At 35.0% G+C, this 18,216-nt stretch overlaps 1 long non-coding RNA gene across 6 annotated transcripts in view; it reads left to right on the top strand.

The window, feature by feature from the left end:
- LOC135363709 (uncharacterized) overlaps positions 1 to 18,216 on the top strand; it is a 308,304-nt gene that overhangs the window by 150,673 nt on the left and 139,415 nt on the right. The gene's annotated exons all lie outside the window — the stretch shown is intronic.

Below are 18,216 nucleotides of genomic sequence, written 5' to 3'. Positions count from 1 at the left end.
TGAAATGATTCTCCTGAGATGTTTACTAGCTCCTACTTTAATCTTTTGAAAAAATTTACTTTTCCTCAACAATCTTATTGCTACTTACATTGAAAAACTTAGGAAAATGTAAGAATATAAAATATATCAGAAAACATACTTGCGGGGCGCCTGGGTGGCTCAGTTGGTTAGGCGACTGCCTTCGGCTCGGGTCATGATCCTGGAGTCCCGGGATCGAGTCCCGCATCGGGCTCCCTGCTCAGCGGGGAGTCTGCTTCTCCCTCTGACCCTCCTCCCTCTCATGCTCTCTGTCTCTCATATAAATAAATAAAATCTTTAAAAAAAAAAAAAAAAAAAAAAAAAAAAAAGAAAACATACTTGCTATTTAGAGACTTTCCTACCTTCTAATACAGTGATATTGAAAGATTCAAAAGTATTTGCTTATTCATTGATTTTTTCAAGAAACATCGGGTCTTTGTTGTTGTGTGCCAGTTGTGATGATGACTGGTTGCTTAATTGTTTTCTTCCTTATTGGGAAACCGAGAATTATAATTGCAGCCCTCTCGTAAATATGTTGTACAAATTGAATGTATGAATGCATGCGGTGCCCTTCAGAAAGTACATAGGGGCAAAGTAAGAACTCAGTTGTGGTAGATATTTTTATTATAATTTAAATTAATGTTTGTTGAAAGAGATGAGTTAAAAATGAGATAAAGCAGTCTGGGCATTCAAAACAGAGAGAAATTATTTCTCGCAAATGTCATCTGGATGCTTCTTTTTTTCTCTAGTCCTATCTTTGATTTTCCTTCCTCTATTCAATCCAGGGGGTAGCTTGAGAATTTGAAAAGAGTTTTTCATTTACACAGACCCTGGTTACTCAGATCTATTCCCTTAGAGAATCCTTCAGCGAGCTACTTGATCTCCCAAGATGTGATTTCTTATTGCGAGGTGTGTAAAATGTCTGAAGCATAACGGGTCATCCATGCTTACTGGCTTGTAATTAAGAGGCCCATTTTAATATAATTTAAGACTGATTTAATGGTGGCTTATGATGTTAGGAAAAAAGACAGTTTTGAAAATCAGAGAGAATGCCCTAAGATAAAAATAATTCATTTGACTCTATTGAAACATAAAGAATAAATAACAATGCATATAGTGCATTAAGTCATTTACTATATTATGTAATATATATATATTGAATGTTTTTCCAATCCCCAATTATCAGTAGAAATCTGTAAGAAAATTTACGAATGAAAAAAATATTTGGCAAAGCTTTATTCTAATACCTGGTAAAAGAATAGATAATATTTCCTTCAGTACTTCTATATACATTAGTAATGTCTGTTAAAGGAAGGTGACTTCCAATGACTTTTTCCTTTACTTCCACAAGTCCCATTTAGATCTTTTTGCAATATGTTTATTTTCTCTCTCTCTTTTTTTTTTAGAGCAGGAGAGAGAGAAGTGGGGGAGGGGTAGAGGGAGAGGGAGAGAGAGAATCTTAAGCAGACTCTACACCCAGCGCAGAGCCCGACGGCGGGTTCGATCTCACGACCCTGAGATCATGACCTGAGCCAAAAACAAAAGTCAGATGCCCAATCGACTGAGCTACCCAGGTGCCCCAAAATATGTTTATTCTTATTTTACAGTGTTATTCTTTCATTGTGATTTCTGTTTATTTGTTAATCTCTCTGAACAGCATTTTGGAGTTTTTGAGATTGTTGTCTCAGATCCATGGAATTATAACTGATGAACTGGTTAAGCCCACTGACTCCAGTGCCCGAGTGTCTTGGTTTTCATTCCACAGATGACATTTACAATCTGTGTCGCCTTGGGCAAGTTATATAACATCTCTGCATCTTGGCTTCACATTTGTAAAGTAGGATAACAAGAGTGCCTACCTCGGAGACCTGTCATAAAAGTAGAAGAGTTTTGTAGTAGGGCTAGAGGAACCTGAATGAGCCTATGCATATAAGTCCTATGGAAGAGTCTGCAGCTATCACTGTTTTCAACCCCCTGGGACTGGTTTTTCTTGCTCACTTGGTCAGGGTATCTGGAGACTTCTTTCTTCTTCCTTTAGCAAAGCCATTCACTAAATATGCAGTATTTTGTATAGAATCGTTAGGTGTTTATGGTTAGAGGTTTTCAGGGTGGTGAGGCCTGGCATGTTGTTGGATGTCAAATCCATTCAGTTGAATATTTCTTATGATTATTTGCCAGGTTCTACTAAAATAGCTATATTGGGATAGAACTTTATAGGTATATGCTGCAAAAGAAAATAATATAAGCTAACATAATTGAAGCAGCCCCTTTTGTATTTTCCAAGATTATGCAAATGGTTCTTTCAATTTAAGAAATTAAGTATTTTTATGAAAATAATGTATGTTTTCAGGGCACCTGGGTGGCTCAGTCAGTTAAGCGTCTGACTCTTGATTTTGGCTCAGGTCATGATCTCAGGGGTGTGAGATCGAGCCCCATGTTGGGCTCAGTGCAGAGTCTGCTTGAGATTCTCTCTCTCCCTTTCCCTCTCCCCCTCCTCCAGCTCACACTTTCTCTAAATAAATAAATAAAATATTTTTAAAAAAGAAAATAATGTCTGTTTGGATTTATATTTTTATAGAAACAAACATAGAATTAAAATAAAATAACCAAAGGTTTCTATAGGTTATATTTTTTAAAAATCTATTTTACCACTCTCAGTCTATATTTTATTTATACACTCACAAGTCTTTTTTGTCAAATCCACTTTTGGAGAAACTAATATCAGATTAAAGTCAAAATGCTTTCAATAATAAAATAATTTAACAGAGACTTTATAATAAATATTTATCTTAATTATCTTACAAATTTGTCAAAAAGCTATTTTAAGAAATGCCAAGAGATTTTATTCCACCCTTTCAAAAAGATAAAAAATTAAATCCATCCATTTCTGCCATTGTAAGAACTATTGTGATTAATTGTTCTCATCAAATCTGGCCAACTCTGGTAATATAAACCATACAGTTTACAAACTAAGACACTTCTTAATAATGAAAATTTCTCTTTTGAGATTTGAACTATAGGAAAAAATCACAAGGATACTAATGAGAGAACACAGAATGATTAAAGACAAATCCTCCTTAAAAATAAAAGTTTAATTTTTCATGTGGCACAACTTTAAACTATTTACATCAGTTTCAGTATTTCACCTTCTATTCTAAGGAGTTTATGAATGATTCAGCATCACCAAGGGACAATATCTAAAGAAACAGAAGTTAATAGGAATATCTTTTCCTCAAATGTAATATATGCCTATTTTTACTAAGATCACTATAAATTGGCCTAAAATTCATTATGTATTTTTATTTAATAGGATATTAAATATAATATTCTATTTTAGTTTATGTATGTATATGTGTATGAAGATATATATATACTAGTCTATTAATGTATGAATATATATACTAGTCTATTAATCTATCATATATACATATATATGATAGATAGATGATAGATATATTTTTTCCAGGTTAGTTCAAATTTAGTGTTATATCCTGCAATATATTATCTGTCTGTGAATGATTGCCAGAGTCTACTTATTTAACAGACCTGCTACACTAAATTTATCCTTAGGAATAACATCAGTTAATTATAATATGTAGAATAAAAGTGACATCCTTAAAGATATACTGTCAAGATTACAATACATCCTACAGGTTTGCATGGGTGGTCAGGAAGTTCTAAATTTCTGTTCTAAATTCACATCAAAAGTGAATCTTCAAAACTGGGGGTGTCAGAATCATTATTACAGTTCACACTTAATCAAGGGTGACTGACAACTCTCAAGCCTTACCACTCCATTTTCCTTCTGCTCCACATCCAGGAAAGTTGATTAGAAACCCCCGGTGCTCCCTCCTTAAACGCCCACTGGGAAGTCCAAACAAGTCAAGACCTGGACCAAATAAGGGAACTATCACCCTAGCTTAAGGCCTTAATCACATTAAAAGCCAAACGAGTCTCATTTCCCTAATTCTCTCAAGCAATTTTTGAACCTGATTGGGAGCTCTCTGCTCTCCCCATAAAACCTCATTAGCTGAATAGTAAATGTTTCCAGACCTCTTGGGGCAAGTGTGGCATCATCAGTCTTGACATCTGGATAAATGTTGGCTGGAGGTCCACCCATATTTTTGGAGTGTCCACAACAGGCATTATTTAATGAGCTGGTAAATGAAGAAGAAAGAAAGAATTTGGAGTAGAAGGGGATTAATCTAGTTTTACTTATGATGGGTTCTGAAGTGGTTTGGGATATACAATTAGGTATGTCACGTATACCTTTGGCCATAAGTATGGAGATTGGGAGTGAGTCTGGGCACTGGCAGCTTGAACACATCAGCATGTGCATGATAATCAATGACTGGGGGGGTAATGGGATCACCCAGGAGGTGAAGAGAATAAGGAAGTGAAGGCTAAGCACATCGCTTTTGCTTACTTCTACCTCTGTATTATTTACTTACTACTCCTTCTGCTTTTTACTGCGTCTCCTTGAGATATTATTCTCACTAATGTATTCAACCTTTATGAGCATGACTGAACTTCAGCCTAACTAGAAGTCACAGATTATTTGATTTTACATAAAAGAGCAATTTTATTTTAGCAGAGAGAGGAGGAATGGGGTTGCCAAATATTGGTTATGCCAGGCTGAAGTTTATCATCGTGTCTACAAGATAAGAACCTAATCATTAATTTGAGTTTCATAGGGACTTACAGTTAATTGGGAATACCAAACAGGTGAGACCTGCTAATTAGAGTTATACAGTTATATTTAAGGCTGCTTAAATCTGCTGCTGCTTAATCAAGTTTAATAGTACATGTTATTATTCAAAAATAACGAGATAAATGAAAATAATCTTTTTCTTTTAGGTCAATCTTTTAAAATCCCAGTGTTTAAGTCATAACTGAGACAACTAAATGAACATTTCCGGGTTGGGTCCCAGACATAAGTAATTTTTAAATCTCCACATGTGACTCCAGTGTGCATCCAGTCTTCAAGAGCATTACTACAGGTGAACAGACCTTAGTAGAAATAAGCAATATTTAGGTCTTAGTTTAAATCTAGCCTATATCTCGTTTCAGAATGGATTTAAGGTTTGCATATGGCAACGCTGATTCAAATATAACTGCTATTTAATCAGCTAATTAGGCCTTTATTAAATGAAAAATGTAGGCCTTAATAGCTCCATTTTAGATAAGAAAATTGAGGCTTAGAAGGATCAAGTCACTTTCCCCAAAATCCACAACTAGTGAGTAATGGCGAAGTCATTTAAAACCAAGTTTTTCGGGTTATTTTCCTAAGTTCATTCACCTAGGCAACATAGCTCAGTGAGTCACAGGTTAAGAATCCAGGATTTTTAATATTTTGTTCATCAAGTGCTCTGAGAACTTGCCATATTTAGTTTCCCCATCTCTCAAGATGCGTGTAAGATAATATTAAATTGTAGCATTTTTAATAAGGCATGATTCAATAGACATATAAAAAAGTTTAGAAGTATTTGTGTACAAGTGACCAAAAGCCTTAGATACTTATTATAAGGGTAGCTATCTTTCATCATTATGATTATTATGGGAATTTATCCATTTCTTCTCTATTGACCAATTCTTTGGCACATAATTTTTTATAGTATTCTTTGGTAATTCTTTATCTTTCTGTTGTGTTGGTTGTTATTTCTCTTTCTTTTTGTTTGAGGCTTCTCTCTCTTTTTTTGATGAGTCTGGCTAATTTGGCTTATTTATCTTTTCTTCTGTTTTTTTTTTTTCTTTTCTATTTGATTTATTTCTTTTCTAGTCTTTATTATTGCTTCCTTCTACTAACTTTAGGCTTTGTCTTTTCTTCTTTTTTTAGTTCCTTTAGGTGTAGGTTTAAGGGTGGGTGGTTGGATGGGATGGGCACAGAGTGCTAGCCAGGTAAATGGAGAGTGTTAGCACTGGCTTCCCACAGGCCTCCAGCTTTCTAGACTTGGGGCAGGGGTAAGAGAAAGGGTGCCTGCCCACAGTTTTGTTCTTAGAGGAATCACCTGCAGATCCCTTCCCTGCCAGCACACATTCTGAGATGAGCCAGTAAATATCCTTCATGTTTATAGCCCCGGTACTTATTAAACTCCTTCTTCTTTGCTGTGTCTCTGGCTGAATTGTTGAGTTTACTGGCTCTTTAATGGTAGGGACTCAGTTTCCTTATGCCCTCTAGCTCTCCTGGAGTTATGCCTGGCTGATTTTCAAGGCCAGACATTATGGGTACTCATTGTCCCTTTGTGGTTCTTCAGGGCTGGGGTTGCCAGTGGGGGGAAGCAATCCTAACTTTAGACAACTTCAGATATAATTTCTGATCTCTTATAACAACAGGCTTGACATTTTAGTTATTCTTCACTTACTAGTAGGAAATCCCCTGAGTTTCTTTTTTATGAAACAGCTACAAAATATTTAGTTCAACTGCCATCAAAACATCATCTACCCAATTTTTCTTACTCAACTACAGGGCCCTTAAATTCTCTAAATCCAGGGATCATATTCTGAGAAGGAAAAATCAAGCTCTTCCTGGAAAGTTTTCAAAAGAGAATTAGCCATACTGGTTTAGTAGAACTAACATGATGATTCATGCACAAAATTAGATTTATAAGATTTATCATTATAAAAGTTTTATATAGGTTACAAAATCTCTTGGAAGACAATTGAAATATAATTATGGAACAAATATTATAATCACATTTTCCAAATAGATTTTGGCTTAAAATGATGGTCAATTAGCTATTTCTGATATTAAGAATGAATTAAATTGTAGGGTGTATGTTCCTTTAGCTTATTCAAGAAGTGTGCTGTAAATAAATTTTCTCTCATAACTTCCCAGTCCATCATTGAGTATGAGAAACAAAGATAGTACACTAAAAGTGTTTGAAACTATTAAAATGAATTAAGAGAACAATTTTCTTATAATTTTTCAAATGCTATCTTTCCAAGTTTCTTCTGAATATTTAAAATATCTTTACTTTTCCTCCTTGAAGATATAAAACTAGAAATATTAATTAGCTGGAAGTTAGTAAATTCAATACTATAGGTTATACTGAGTGGAGAGTCTTGTTAAATTTTTAATCATACATTTGGAAGACTCCAAATTATGAAGTCAGTGCTTACCCCTACACAATCCTGGTTTGGGGGGTCATCCCGATGGGTGTAAGAGTAATTCCAACCATCTGTCAGTGATTGGTCCAGGAACCTAGGCCTACACCAATTGGTGCATAGCATCACCTGGACATGTGAATTGGTTCCGAAGAGTCGCTGGAAGAGAATAAGCAGTCAAGAAGCATCTGTCAGTTGAATGGGTATGGTACCAAGTTTAGCCTCAATGTGGCAGGGGTTTCTGGGATAAAATTCTTCATTCTTAATAAAGAACATCTGTAAAAACAGTTGTAATCCTTCTTTCTATAGAAAGTTTTATTATACTGTATGCTAACTAACTGGAATTTAAGTAAAAAGTAAAAAAAAAGAAAAAAGAAAGAAAGAAATTTGTATGCATGGAAATGAAGCTTACAAGTTTTATAGCCACTTTCTAACAGCCTGTGGATGTTGTCAACAGAGAAAGAACAGAGGCAGGAAAATCTCAGAGAAATGGAGTTGGAGATTTGACTGAACCATGACTGATAGTTTTGAATCTGAACATTTCAGTGATACCCCTCTATTATTTGAGATAATTTAAGTCAGATTTTCTGTTAATTGTGTCTAAAAGCATAATTTTTGTATATAATCTCACTGTGTTTATGTATACATAATACATAACTGGGTTGGTATAAAATGAATCAAGTTGTCTTTCCCCAAGCAATTTGTACATTGCTTTCTTGCAATTGACTATTGTTATAGATAATACACCTTACAAGTGAGTTGATTATTTTTCATTAGCTGTAGCATTTTCCTTCATATTTAAAAAAGTACAGTAATTTTGCTAGTGTGGTTTGATTGCTTCATATCAGTTTTTCCCAGGATATGTGCATCCTTTTATGTATGTATTCAATTACTTTTTTAAGTTTAGAAAATCTTTTCTAGTATAAGTCTAAATACATTTTTATTTCTTTTGTTCTTAAGTATTTATATTTTAGATCTCCTTTTCCTAATGTAGCTATAAAGTTTCCAATCTCTTTAAAATTACTGTGTAATTAAATTAGAAACTAATGACAAATATAGACAATAACACCGTTATTTGAGAATTTACAAAATCTCCTTAAAACAACTCTTGGGATAAAAAAGGTCAAAATAAAAAATCTTTTCAAGATATCAATAGTAGTAACACTACATACCAGAACCCATGGGTTACTCAAAAGTAGAAGAGAAAATTCAGAACCTTAAATATACATTAAGAACAAGATATATTGAGGGCACCTGGGTGGTTCAGTTGGTTAAGTGTCTGCCTTCGGCTCGGGTCATGATCCGGGGGTCCTGGGATCGAGTCCTGCATCGGGCTCCTTGCTCTGTGGGGAGCCTGCTTCTCCCTCTCCTCCCCACTTGTGCTCTCTCTCACTATCTCTGTCTCTTTCTCTAAAATAACTAAATAAAATCTAAAAAGAAAATTAGAAAAAAAAGAACAAGATATATTGAAAATAAGAGGAATAAAAATTTAAGTGAAAATTTTAGAAAAGAGAGAAAACCTACCTGAAGCAATTATGAATGTTATTGAAAATAAAAATATTAATTAATAAAAACATAGAATAGTAATAAACTAAAATTCTACAAATTAATGCATAAAAGCAAGCATTGATTCTGTTAGAAAAGCAATGCGCAATGATAATGTACATACAACAGAGTTTAACCTAATCAAAAAAGTAGAAATATTAAAATGACAAAAAAATCAAAGATACAGAGTAAAGTAAATGAATTATGAGATACTTTTTTACCCAATTTTCCAAAAAAAATATTTGAAAACCTTGATGAACTTGAGGATTAAATGACACATAAATAATCATATAGGAAGTCTCAATGTCTCAACTTGCTGAAGATGATATCATGATGAATTCTTTCAACTCTTCATCTTTAAAAGAAAATGCCCATTTTATTTGTATCATACCAGAGCATGAAATGGAAAGAAATCTTCCAAGTTCTTTTTACAAAGTCTGTCTATCACTTATAATGAACCTTGTGAAAGATAGCATAAGAAAATTTTAAATTATCTTTTATCTGTCAAGATTCCATCTGAGAGAAAACCTGGTATGAACTGAGGGGTAAAGAAGTTGTTGTAGACATTAGACTTTATGTACTGTTGGGGGAAGCTGAGTGGAGGGGAAGTGAAAGTGGAAAAAGAGACCTGAAAGATCAGAGGAGTCACCAACCAGTTAGGATAAATAGCCTCGCACATCTGTTTGCTGAGAGGGGACCATGAAAAGGTAGCTGGAGCAACCTGTAGGGAGCTGTTCCCTCCCTGGTCCTGCAGCCACGTGTCTGCTGATGGGTCAGCAGTGACTGTAGGGCAGCAATGTCAGCCGTGAGGAAGAAGACTTGGATGTGAGGCAGAAGAGACTGAAGAGAACGCTTTGGTTGAAGCAATTGCTCCAATTCTGCCTACGGAATGTCACAAAATTTCTTTCTTTAGCCAGCTTTCACTAAGAACAGTATAAGGAAGGGGTTACTAAGAAACACTGTTTCCAACTAGACCAACCTGTCAATGGAACCATTTAGCATAGTACATACAGTATCAGTACAGACTTCTTTCAGCCATAGTTAACCTCTAAATGAAGGTAGTAACAAAATCAGGTCATGATGTAACTATACCTTGTACAACAAGAGCACACAAACACTCTCCCCAGAAAAGAATATGCAAAGTCCCAGGTCACTATATCTATTTTCCCATGATGAACACTCACTTCTCTTCTAGTCACATTTTTGCTTTGCTATCCTGTAACTTAGATACTGAGATACCAGTTTAATCACTGTTAATACATCTTGTGTTAGACAGGAGGAAGAATGGGGATAAAAGCAGAAGATTGGTCAGTGTACTCACATACACACATATATTCAGAACATAGTAAAAAAGAAATGACTACTATAGTCCTCATTTGAAACTGATCAAATGGTCATAACTGATGGTTATGAACTTCCTTTTTGCACTATACATTTCAGATTCCTTTTGCTCTCAGCAAACACCTCTGGAGTTGGGTTTTTTACCTGGTAGTGTGAAACAAATCTTCACTTCACATAAACTACTAGGGGTTGTTATGGTTTTTTATGGGGTTTTATTCAGAAGACATAGGGATATTAAATCAGAACTTGGAAGATCTAAATTTCAGACAGACTCCTCCTTGCTCAGTGTGTAGTAACAACCAGTTTCTATGTTGTCTATTAATAAGAGTTCCCCTCATACCCAGGTCCCTCATCTCTGCCTGTAGCCCGACCTCCTTTTTTGTGCATTGATTCAGTCAGGGGCCAGACTTCTAGGGAAGCAGAGCCCAAAGTTGAGGGTAAAAGAAGCAAAATTGCATTAATGAATCATATAGGCAATAGTGAAAGGAGTCATTCTGACTTCTGCATTTTGATTCCTGGACCCATGGATCCCAAAACAGCACCAATATAGTGGTCACTGAGTCTAAGTATATACTTCATCTTAGCAAAATTACCCTAGCCCTGTGAAGTATTGCCACCCAAAATAGTCCATTCCACCATTATATAAGGCTGGTTCCTTCGGGACAATTGAAACATAATAAAGCTAATGAATTTTATAAGCATGTGCCCATTGACATACTTTAGTTTTGTAAAATGAGCTCTTTAGTTAAATGCCCTGCTATGTGGAATATTGTGAAAGTCAATAAAATAATTTTGGAAGTCTACAGATAATAGTTTGAGCAGAAGAATGCAGATAGGAAGGAAAATCTATATTCAGAGCAAGTATATATTATAGTGAAAACAGACAACTGCCTTCCATAAGAAATATTTATGTGATTAACCTGACATTAGGTAGTTGGTTAGAGTTCCATGACAATAGTGCTTTATTGGGGTCAGCATTAGTTTCTGCCATTATCAGGTGGGGCACTCGTTAATGGCTATAGTCACGTGTGCCTTCATGAATGGAAGTCCATGTTGATGAGCCCATGCGTAATGACCCTGCAATCCTGACAGTTTTGTACATGAGCCAACTGAAAGTTATCTTTCCATGTGTAAACACACACACACACACACACACACATCCCAAGAATTTTAGAAGGCATTTTTTACTTAACTATGTATTTTGAATATTTATTTATTTAATTTTGCAAAAATTATATTTATACAGCACAGTTTTTATTTATTGCATAGTGTTCCATTAAAGGTTTATATTGGATTTTATGTAATTATTTTCTGTCTTTTGAATATCTAGGTTGCATTCATTCACTGCAACAGAAAATAACCAAATTTTCATGTTTTTCTTCAATCATTTCTAAACAAAATCAGTAATGTTTACAAATGGAAAAGTCAAAGTCTCTTTCTTATGCATTAATTTTTTTAAATTACGAAAATGTTGCATTCTAAAGTAAAAGGAAATAAATGGAGTGAGTGTCTTGATTTGCACTTTCTCCTATTTATGCAAAATAATAATAGCCATCATGTATCATGTGTGTATGTAAATATATGTAGGTATTATGTATTTTTATCATCGCTAAACATAGAGTTATTTTTAATTCACTTATCTAATTAAATAATTCCATTTTTCTTATTAGTGGTTTAATAATGGTCCTTTAAGTTAATACAATTTTACATGATGATATTTTATACTCTTATATATTTAAGTTTTTATAATTGATCTTGAACTTCCAGCCTCCAAACTGTCAGAAAATAAATTTCTGTTGTTTAAGCTTCCCAGTCTGTGATGCATTGTTATGGCAGCCTGAGCACACTAATTAATGCAGAGTTTAATCTATTAAAATCAGTAAGTACACAGAGTACATATGAAGAGACAGAAAAAACAGCCAAGCCTTTTTAAAAAAGAACAGTGTAGGAGGGCTTACCCTACCAGATATCAAAACTTATTATAAAGCTGGGATTATAAAATTAGAAGTTATTTATATACCAGAAAGGGGAGGACAACAGTAATCTGTTAGAGAATGTCAGGGGTATAATGAATTTTCCAACAACTATCTCCCTAGGGCACTTAGCATAAATCTCAAAATGGGTTAAAAACACCAACAAAACAACAGCAGACTTTTGAATCAGCACCCTTTGAAACACTTTAGATTTTAGTCTTAACAAAATTAGAAAAATGTTTTTAGCATTAGAGTTTACGTTCATCTCCCTAGATTCTGCCTAGATTCCCTTTTACTGAACTTAATCACCCTCTATTGACTCAGTATGTAAATCCTTTAAAGACTTTTGACAATTATCTTCTCTCTAGAAGTTTAGCCAAGGACTGCATATTTTATTTCTCCCCTCTCACTATATAAATCAATCCCTCTAGACTCTTAATTGTATTTGCTGTTCTTTTTGGAATTCTTTCCAGTTCCTCTGAGTTCAGCATAGGAAAAAAAAAAAAAAGGATATTGTCTCAAGGTGAATGCTAGCTCAGGTGTACTTTCTTGTTTAGTAACAACATGTGGCCACCAAGATGGTTTTCAGTTTTTCCCCTGAATTGATACAGTATCTCAGTCTCCTCTGATTTATTGTTCAGTATCCTCTCTTCTCTGTCCTGTTTGGTTTGACTGCTTTACAATTGTCTCTCTTCCACTGAATATTTGTTCCTGATTATTTTTCTACAGACACGCTCCCTCATATAATTTCAAGTTGAATATCATTTTCTTATTTTTTTCACCTTACTTCAAATTCCTCTAGGCTTTTTTTCTCATGTTCCATCCGTATGGGTGCTCAGCACACCTCTGCATTGAGAAGCCTCTGTACGTTTTATTAACTCCTCACCAGTTCCAGATATGCCATGGAATATTTAAATAAGACTGAACATGAAGCAGATTACCACATGCATGGACATGGCTCGGTCACCATCCTTTCCGTGGTCTGTTTGCCAGTGTCTGTTACTCCAACATTTCAGTCATTATGAAATAACCTAGAAAAAAAATAGACTATATCAAATTCCTACCCCCAACCCCTGTTTAATTGTTCATGTATCCATTTACCCCCAGGATTTCCTTCTATCTTTGAATCTTTGGTTTATCCAAATAAAGTTTGCTCCATAATGGTTTGTTTAATAAATATTACTAAGCTTCTGATTACATTTCTGAATATTAAGCTATGTTTCACTGGAGCCTGCATGGATTTAGGTCATGCTGAAATAGAAAACATTCCTTAGAGGGTCAAGGTGATCAGTGGGAAATGTCAAAGCTTCTGTCAATATTTCCCCGTGATCTGTCTAGACACTCATCTTGAAAATTAATCTGAGGGTGCTCACATATTTTTCCCATAGAAATCTGGGCACTCTCCTTTTTTACAGAAAATAATGAGTTAGATATATAAATAATAAATTAATATGTAGACTGTATCACTGGTCTGGACAGAATTTCAAATGGTAGGTAGTCCAAGTCACTTTCTTGAGATCGAACCTTGCTTTTTTGATTTGATCATGTGCATATTTTTATAGAACTTACCATTGCTAGGTATAGTGTGACAATGTTTCTGGAGAGGTAAAAGAAAAACAAAACAGGGACGCCTGGGTGGCTCAGTCGGTTAAGCGTCTGCCTTCGGCTCCGGTCACGATCCCGGGGTCCTGTGATCGAGTCCCGCATCGGGCTCCTTGTTCCGCGGGGAGCCTGCTTCTCCCTCTGCCTCTCTCTCTCTATATCTCTTGAATAAATAAATAAAATCTTAAAAAAAAAAAAAAAGAAAAAAGAAAAACAAAACAAAAGAAGATACTGTTCTTTAGGTACTCACAATCCACCCTGAGTAACCACAGTGCCACAATCCATAGGAAACATTACACATGAGCACCAGTGTTGCCTGCTTTTGAGGGAAGGTGAACAGGGCAGAAGAGCAGAGCAGAATCTGCTGTATGCTCCTGCATTCAGTTATTTGTTACAAAACATGCTTTTGCCAGTTGAATATCTAAAATGAAATTTGTTCTGCTGTCATAGTGCATAAGGATGTTTTTAGTGCTATACAATGGGAAAAGATAATAGCATTCAATCATTCTTGCTTTTTTGGTGAAATATACAGCCTCTTTCATCAGAAAAATGACCATATACAAATATGCAAATATTTCTACAATTTTAGGAAGCCCTTGTGTATTGGTCCTCTATTCCATAACAAATGATCACAAATTAGTGGCTTAAAACAACATAAATTTATTATTTTACAGTTCTGGGGGTAGAATTCCAGTACAGATCTCACTGGACTAAAACCAAGGTGTGTGCAGGGCTGTACTTCTTTCTGTGGGTCCTGCAGGAGAATCCATTTCCTTGTTCATTCAGGCGTTGGCAGAATGCAGTTCAAGATTATAGGACTGAAGTCCCTGTATCCTTGCTGGCTGTCACCTGGGGAACACCCTCATTTCCTGTCATCCTCTTTCTGGTCCTTGCACAAATTCCCTCACATTTTTGAACCAGCCACTGGTTCAAAAGCAAATCCTTTTTATGCTCCCATTTCTCTGACCCATTACCTACCTTCCATGTTTAAGAGCTCACGTGACTAGGTTGGACCCACTTGAACAATCCAAGACAGTCTTGCCATTGTAAAGCCCTTACCCTCAATCACATCTGCAGAGTCCCTTTTGCAATGGAATATAACGTATTTACAGGTTCCTGGGATTGGGGCATGGACATCTTTTGGGCAGGAAGATAGCATTCTGCTTACACTACTTGTGATCTAGAACCCAGCCATGGGCGTCCAAGAAGTACCGTGGAATCTAGGTTAAAAGTCTTGAATTACTACTTGATTTTCTTCTTTCCCCTCCTTTAGTTTTTGTTTCATACGGAAGAATTCCCTGATAACTACTATCTAGGACTTTTCTTTTTGGGGGGATTTCTTAAAAGAAAATGTCTACATTTCACTCACCAATTACATAATTCAGTAATGACATTAAAACCCCATAAACTCCTATCCTGTTTAAATAAAGTAATTTTAATATACATCACACAACCTTTTGATATTGCCATACTGGTGCTGGGGACAACTTTTCATTGTCAACAAATTATATTTTCAGCTTTTGAAAAATGTATTGGCAATTGTACATTATTGATGGCTCTGTGCAGTATCTGACCTGTACCCTACCTTAAACTCCCTGTGGAGGATTCTCAGTGCTTCTTGTTGTAAAGTAAAGGAGGAAGGAAGTAATACTGCTGTTAATCCATGCTTCAGCTTCAGATCCCCCTTCCCAAACTTGCCCCAGACTTCATGCTCTCCCCATTACTTCCCTCTGGCTCCATCCCAGACCATCATCCCAGACCATTACCCTGACCAGTGTAAAAGGGTTTGTGCCTTGTGAAAATGTAAAAGCACTTAAAATACCAAGCAATATTCACATTCTTTATGTCTTTTCAAAAAACAGTTTTAGAAAAATATAAATAATTTAAATTAGTTTGAAGAATATATGTGGAGTCACAAACATGCATCATTATAAACATTTTTTGGTTCGTTTATAAGAGAACGTCATTGTCTATGTCTGATAGAACTACTTAGTTGAAGTACTCTTCATTGTTTGCAGATGTAATCTGGAGTGGATTATCTAATCACTGAGAAATCCACTATTGGTATCCACCGGGTAAATTTTGATAGAGATTAAAAATTTTAATGTAAATAAGAGAGGAAAAGCCATTATAGAAGTTAAAATAGTTAATCGTTTAGGGAAAAGTTCAAAGATGGGCCAAAAAATGTGAGAGTAAAACCATCCTTCAATAAACAAGAAAAATATTTCACGATTTTTGAGGAGTCAAATTAGAACTAAAAATAGTCCACCTCTTCTAATATCATCGTTAAGTGATGCTTGCTTATTTTTTAAAACAAAAGGGCATGAAGGACAAGGAGTAGATATACAGTGAGTTTATCAATGCCAATTTTGTTTTGGTCGGTTGCTGTTGCCATAAAGCTTTCAGTTCCACAGTAGCATGGAAAAGGGTGAAGGGAAAATGAAGATTGCACGCAGTGAGTGGAATGGTGGAATAAAGGATGTAAGCATTCAACAGAGTGTCTCCCGCAAATATTATTTGGTGAAAAAAGGAATGTGCTTTACAGGTTTATTTGATGTGGCTGATTGTCAGTGGTTGCATCAACACAATGGTGATGTCAAAATGTATTACTTTATTTTAAATCATGCCTTTTTTCCATCCATTTTTCAATTTGGGGGATGGAACATACAAGGTAAAATTCTTTTTTGGATACTTTTCCATTAAGGATGGGGTGTCTACATGGTCTACTTTCTTTCCACGCTGATTGCAACAGTGGTGTCTCTCCTTGTCCTTACCAGCACCAGCAGTTCTTTAAGATCTGGTCTTAATACAGGGAACCAATGTTATGAAATATACAAATTATATGTAGTTTACCAAATATACATGGCATATATATATATACACATATGTATATAATTATGTAATTATACATCTATTCTGTATCTATGCTCTAAAATTAATTGCCATTTTTTTTTAATTGAGATTTCAGGAAGAATCTAGTGGTTCAAATTGTGTCTTTGTTTTAATTTCAGGTTTTCTTTTTGTCTTCTGTCCCACAGACTCAACAACAAAGCACCAGATTTTTCAGAATGCATTCTGGTTATTAGAGCTAATGAATATATCAAATACAGACACCTGATAAACTTGGTTTATAAGTAATAATTAATAGTACATTTATCATATTAGGGGCTTTTACATACAGTTATTTTTAAAAAGTATTTTGGAACATCTAGTTAATCCCTCCTTACATGCTACTTTAACTTTTAGCTATCATTTTAATTTAAATAGTAAAGGAATATTAATGCATGCAAGTATGAAAATTCTGAAAAATGAAAATGAAAAATATCGTCTATTGCTACCACCCCAGATAGGATTTTTGTGTGTATTTTTCTATACACATTCTATGCTTACCATGTCTACTAATGGAATAAAATAACATGAGATTTTAACATTATAATGCTGTATCATCTCTGAAAATTTTCAAACATTTGAAATCTCAGATTTCTTCTTTAAATGGTAGTGCCCCAACATATCTTGAATATCTATCTGTTAATAGCATGCAGTAAAAATCTCTGCCCTTCTCAGTTGTAATTTGTGTAACTTCATGTCATCTCCTATATTGAAAATGGCTTATTTTGTTTCCTTTAGTGGCAAAAATGGTTATGTCTGCTTTCCTTACCCTCAACACCCTCAACACCATTATTACTTCATATGAGCTTGAGGTGTAACTGTAACTTTTTAGTGTAATTTATATTACCAGTACTTAAATTTAACAAAATAGAATTCTCGAGGACATAACTCACCTTTAATTAAATATTTCAACATACACTGCAAAACCACATGGTCAAATAAGATTACGCATTTTGGCACCTGCTTAGGTGTTTGCAGCTAAATACAGTTTAGATTTAGGGTAGGAGTAAAAACAGTTTTGTCCTCAATAGTGAAACACTAATTTGAAGCTGGAGATTTGGCTCCTGTTCTTTTCTGCCACGAACTCACCAGATGGTAACTGGAATTTAGATTCTCTCTCTAAAGCATGTGATGAACAGTGAAGGTCACTGATAATTTTATGATGGCAAGTCCCTTATTGCTATCATCTTGTCACCAAATAAACAAAAAGGACCTGTGTAGTTGTCTTGCAAAGGATAAAAGAAGAATTTTAATTTTAAAAAACAGAGTTGATATAAATCTATCCTACATCTTCTAGTGGCTGAAATATTTATGGCTTCCCACAAACTATGGATGCTCATTTAAAGATTACCCATATAGGTCAATTATTTCTAACATGCATGCCTGCACATGCACACACACACACACACACACATACCCTCATGGATTTCAGTTAGTAGTATACAATGCCTAAATGTATTGGTGGTCAGCACCTGTATAAAGTGATAATGATATTTCTGGAACTTTTGAAATTTTAATAGTATGATGAAGTTATTCTTCCTGTTTCTTCAAGAATTTTCTGATTTTCCTCGTGTAGGGATGAATAATGGCCCTTCAAAAGATGTCCACATCCTAATTTGTAGAACCTGCAAATGTGTTACCATACATGGCAAAAGGGACTTTGTGGATGTGACTGGGTTAAGGATCTTGAAATCAGGAGATTATACTGGATTATCCAGGAAGGCTCAATATAATCACAAAGGTC

This window comes from Mirounga angustirostris, unplaced genomic scaffold (assembly GCF_029215605.1).
Source record: "Mirounga angustirostris isolate CCGP_5_RB_7025 unplaced genomic scaffold, mMirAng1.0.hap1 SCAF_2, whole genome shotgun sequence".
In the NCBI taxonomy this organism is placed as follows: domain Eukaryota; kingdom Metazoa; phylum Chordata; class Mammalia; order Carnivora; family Phocidae; genus Mirounga; species Mirounga angustirostris.
The sequence above is the reverse complement of the archived record's forward strand: the minus strand, read 5'-3'. Positions and strand labels throughout refer to the sequence as shown.